Below are 6,000 nucleotides of genomic sequence, written 5' to 3' on the forward strand. Positions count from 1 at the left end.
GTCATCGACATAAACTTCAATCTCTTTATGCATCATATCATGAAAAAGAGTAGTCATTGCTCTTTGGTAAGTTGCACCAGCATTCTTTAGACCGAAAGGCATCACTCTATAACAGAATATTCCCTAGGGTGTAATGAATGTGGTCTTCTCCATATCTTCGGGTGCCATCTTGATCTGATTATATCCGGAAAATCCATCCATAAACGAAAAGACTTTGAATTTAGCAGTATTGTATACCAACATATCAATGTGTGACAGAGGGAAATCATCTTTCGGAGTGGCTTTATTCAAATCTCTATAGTTGACACACATGCAGACTTTTCCATCTTTCTTTGGCACATGCACAATATTGGCCACCCATTGCGGATACTCAGTTGTTTTAAGGAAACCGACATCAATCTGCTTCTGCACTTCCTCTTTGATCTTTACAGCCATATCAGGATGCGTTCTTCTCAACTTCTGCTTGACTGGCAGGCATTCTGGCTTCAACGATAATCTATGCTCCACAATCTCAGAATCCAACCCAAGCATTTCTTGATAGGACCAAGCAAACACATCTGATTATTCTCAAAAAAGATCAATCAACCCCTTCTTAGCATCTGGACACAATCGAGACCCAATCTTAACTTCCTTTGCATCATCTTTGGAACCCAAGTTGACTAGCTCAATCTGCTCTTCAAACGGCTGAATAATCTTTTCATCTAGCTCAAGAAGATGAGACAATTCATCACTCACTTCTACATCACTTTCCTCCTCGGCCTCAAACACAGGGAATTCAAAATTTGGAGAAGGAGAAGGATCATTGTATTCAATGGGGTTAGGAACCAACCTGCATAATGATTTGATATTTTGATTTTAGAGAAGTGAGTTTGTGATCAAATATTATACAGATGGACAATTATATTGTTTATTTATGTTTTTTGTGATTACCATTTTCAGAATAAAGCAAAAAGCAAAAATAAACATCAAAGATGTGGATGAATAGAATTAATTTTATTGATGATCAATTCAAAATGCCCAAACAAAGTTCACTTCTCCCTTAGGTATAGGGGGAGGATTTTAAAATATAAAAGCAATTACTTAGATCTATGCAAAATAACAGGAATATCAACAACAATCCAATTGTTGCATGTATTTCCATGCGTTACAAAGTTGGTGCAGTCTTCCTCTTCGTTATCCTCTAGCACAATAGCTAAGTGTTGTTCATTGCCATGAATGAACCCTCTGCTACAAAAGCTGAGTTGCATATCTTCAGATCTAACAGTTAATGAGCCTTTATAGAACCCCAAACCGGTTCTGCCTTTGTTGTCGGAGACCTCTACCATGTGCCCCCACTGATCAACATCACCTTCTTCTACAATTTTCTGAGCATCTTTCAACGAGGACATAGGTGCCCCAACTCTCTTCTCAGCAACAATAGATAAGGCTTGGAACAGAGTTCCAACCTCATCCTCAGCTTCAACATACGAGAAAGATGACAGATGGCTAACCAACAACGCCTTCTCTCCACCAACAATCACTAGCTTGCCATTCTTGATAAATTTCAATTTCTGTTGCAGAGTGGAGGTAACAGCCTCTACCTCATGAATCCATGGCCTTCCCAATAAACAGCTGTAGGCCGGGTGGATATCCATTACTTGAAAAGTAATCTGAAAATCACTCGGACCTATCTTGACTGGAAGGTCCACTTCACCAATTACCGTTTTGCGCGAGCCATCAAAGGCTTTGACAATTACACCATTATACCTCATAGGCGCTCCTTGGTAAGATAGATTTGACAAAGTTGACTTCGGAAGCACATTGAGTGACGAACCGGTATCAACAAGCACATTTGACAAAGCATCTTCCTTACAGTTCATTGAAATATGCAAAGCCAGGTTATGATTTCTTCCCTCCTCAGGGAGTTATTCGTCACAGAAGCTCAAATTATTGCATGAAGTGATGTTAGCCACAATATGATCAAACTGATCCACAGTAACATCTTGCTCTACATATGATTATTCAAGAACTCTTTGTAGTGCTTCTCTGTGTGCTTCGGAATTCAAAAGCAGAGACAACACGGAAATTTTTGAGGGGGTCTGGAGCAGTTGCTCTACCACATTAAATTCGCTCCTCTTTATCAATCAGAGTACCTCATCATCATCATTGGCTTTCAAGTTGTTGCATTCACTAGACTTATCCTTTGAATAGCCAACTAGTTCTATATTAGGCACCTCCGCCTTCTTACAAACAATCATTTCTTCTTTGTTTTCTGGGACCACCGACCCAAACACTCGACCACTGCGGGTCACCTTCGTTACATCGACAATGCTCACTACTGAACTAGTCGTAGGTAACAGGACCTCTTGCCCATTCTTTATCATTGTAGCATTGTACTGGTACCGTACAACCTTATCAGATGAATACGGGACTGGGCCCGCTAACCGTATTACCAACGGCGATACTGATCTATTGCTGACATTCTTACTGTTGCTGCTATCATACTGGATTACCAACCGCTCTTGTTGCTTGAAAACGGGCACTATGACATTGACGTCGACGAGATTGAACAATCTGAATCATGCCTTCATCCATCAGACGCTGGATGTCCCTTTTCACCACATCACACCCTTTTGGGTTCATACTACAAATAACACAACCATCATGATCATGTTCACAGTCACTCACCAAACAGATATCCTTATGGATCTGCACCAAGAATCCTCGGATAAACTGGACGTCAAAAACCTTGAATTCTCCAGGACAACCGTCCACCATATTCACTGAAGAGTTCCCATGAGCGGGAAAAGGGTTTGCTTTCACATTTGGCGCGCGGTCCTCAAAGGACACCATACCATTCTTCATAAGCTTTTAAACCTCATACTTCAATGGATAGCAATTTTCAATCTCGTGTCCGGGTTCTCCTTGGTGAAAAGCACAACGAAGCTCAGGTTTATACCACTAGGGAAGTGGTTCTGGGATCTACGGTGGGTTCCTCGGTTGAATTAAGTTCTTAAGAACTAGCGAGGGATACAACTCTGCCTACGACATAGGAATCGGGTCAAAAGAGATCTTCTTCCTCTTAAAGTTCTGCTGATGATGATTATTGTTGGTATTGTTATTGTTGTAGGTGTTCTTTCTTTGTTGCGGTTGTTGTTGTTTTTGTTGATGTTGTTATTGTTGAATTGGTGTAGCTTGTTGATTAGAAAATACCGGAATTACTGATGACACTTGATGATGATGATGTTGACGGGGTGGTGGATTTCTTCTGATCTAAGGCCTCCTCTGCCACCCACTAATTACTGCATTGGTCTCGCTATCTTTCTTCTTACCAAAGTTGCTACCATATCTCTTACTTGTTGATGCCTTATCTCTTTACAATCGTCCCTCACAGACTCCTTCCTCGAGCCTCATCCCCATGTTTACCATTTCGGTAAAATCACTGGGAGCACTAGCGATCATGCATTCATAATAAAATGAACTCAGAGTCTTCAAGAAGATCTTCGTCATCTCTTTCTCCTCCAAAGGAGGAGTGATCTGGGCAGCCAACTCCCTCCATCTTTGTGCATATTCTTTGAATGTCTCTTTGTCTTTCTGAGACATAGACCTCAACTGGTCTCTATCTGGCGCCATGTCCATATTATACTTGTATTGCTTCACAAAAGCCTCTCCCAAGTCGTTGAAAGTGTGAACGCTTGCACTATCCAACCCTATGTACCAATGGAGTGCAGCACCAGTCAAGCTATCTTGGAAATGGTGAATAAGCAATTGATCATTATCTTTCTGTGTAGACATCTTACGGGCATACATCACAAGATGAATGAGTGGACAAGAGTTTCCTTTATATTTTTCAAAGTCAGACACTTTGAACTTCACCGGGATTTTGACATTGGGCACCAAACATAACTCGGCAACACTCTTCCCAAACAGATCTTTACCTCTCAGCGTCTTCAATTCCTTGCGCAGCTCAAGAAACTGATATTTCATCTCATCCATCTTCTCATAAACATTCGGACCCTCAGACGGCTCAGAATGATAGATGGTATCCTCTACGTGAGGCAGAGTGTGCACAACGGGCGGTGGCACGGACATGACCGGGCTAGATGGCGACATGGAAGCAAATGTAGGCGCAAAGCCTTCGGGCATAAAGTTGGGCGACTTTCCCCACGGGAATCCGACAGGCAGGTTCGGCGTGAAGTGGGAGGTAGCAGCAGGCATGGTAGAGGTAGCCACCTCTGAAATAACAGTCCTCGCGGGAGGAGTTGCAGGTATTGGAGAAGCTTGACTCTGAGCAACAAGAACTGACTCCATCATGGCAGTCAGGCGGGCGATCTTATCTTTCAGCTCTTTGTTCTCTTGCTCTAGATGCTCCATGATTTTTTGATGATTAGCTCGGGTATTATACCGGTCAGTCAGCTTGGCTAAAGCATAGAAGAAACACCAATCAGACACCTGGCGAAAACCTGCTTATGCAAATGATGCATGAAATGCAATGATTGATTATTTTTATTTTCAAGGAACTTACTATATCATTTGCAAATATATAATATTTAAATGGCAATTGCAACAATTTGTTATGACCAAAAATCTCTTTTTATTTATATAAACTGGAAGGATCACACTGATTACAATTTCAGAAACCAAAATAAAAAGATACAAGAGAAAAGGAGACTAGTCATCCTAAGGATCCATAACAATAATGTCAAAAGATCTGGCTGAAGGCGCGTACTTCCTTCGAATGCGACGGATCTCGGTCTCAAAAGAAGCTTTCATCTGAGTCTTCTCGAGGACAAGCTGATCAACAATCTTCTTCCAAGCAACGGAAGGCTGAGGCATGCTAGAAGATGAAACCTTTGGCTCTCTCTGTCTCTTCGTCACTCAGTCTTCAAGTAGCTCAATAAGTGCATCTTTGTCTTTAGACTCCAATTGCAACTCTTCATGCTTCTTGCTCAAAGCACAAAAACGCTCTTCCCACATATCCTTCTCTTGTTTCATCTTGGCGAGCTCGTCTTCCAACTCCTCTACATCTTGGTTAGGGAGAGTTGATAGATCAACCATAACCATATACATAGGTCTTTCACAAGGATAAGGCATCTTCAACTCCAAAGCTCTCTTCTTCACCCAAAGAGTGTAAGCTTCCAAAGCTACACAATTGCGCGGACCAAGCTTGGATCTTCCTTTCCTATGCACATTATGCCAAGCATGCACAATCTTCTGCTTCAAATATTGGGGATCTTTACCCTCTTTATAGAAAAGACCTTCTAACAACATGTTATTAGGTTTGTCTCTCAAGGGGAACCCAAGTTGACGACGAGCCAAAGCAAGGTTGTAGTTAATTCCTCCTTGTGTACCAATGAGAGGCACATTAGAGAATTCACCACAACTATCAATAATCTCCAAACTGCTTAAGGACGGATCATACCAAACTATATCATCATTAGTGAGAGACATAAGTCTCTGAGACCACCTTAGACATTGTTTGTTCTCCATAAAAGCAGGCGTCTGCGGAAAGTGTGAAATAAACCACTTGTATAGAAGAGGAATGCAACAGACAATTGTTCCACCACCCTTAGAATTCCTTAGATGCAAAGATAAATACATATCACCCAACAAAGTAGGCACATGATTCCCAATCAAGAAAAGTCTAATGGCGTTAACATCAACAAAACCGTCAATGTTAGGGAACAAAGCTAATCCATAGATGAGCAACACAAAGATAGCTTCAAAGGCGTTCATACTACCAGCTTGAGCAAAAGTATTAGCTTCCTTGATGAGGAAACCAGATGGCAACCCAAATGATCCTCATTTCTTCACCCAATGAGCCTCTATCTCAGACTTCTTCAAGTGAAGAGTTTCAGCAATACTAGATCGGGGAATCTCCTCCAATCCACTAAAAGGCACTCTAATAGAAACAGGTATCCCCAAAAGATAAGAATACTCCTCCAAGGTCGGCACAAACTGAAAATCTGGGAAAGTGAAACAATGGTAGAGAGGATCATAGAACTGCACTAGTACACTCAA

This window comes from Lathyrus oleraceus, chromosome 6 (genome assembly GCF_024323335.1).
Source record: "Lathyrus oleraceus cultivar Zhongwan6 chromosome 6, CAAS_Psat_ZW6_1.0, whole genome shotgun sequence".
In the NCBI taxonomy this organism is placed as follows: domain Eukaryota; kingdom Viridiplantae; phylum Streptophyta; class Magnoliopsida; order Fabales; family Fabaceae; genus Lathyrus; species Lathyrus oleraceus.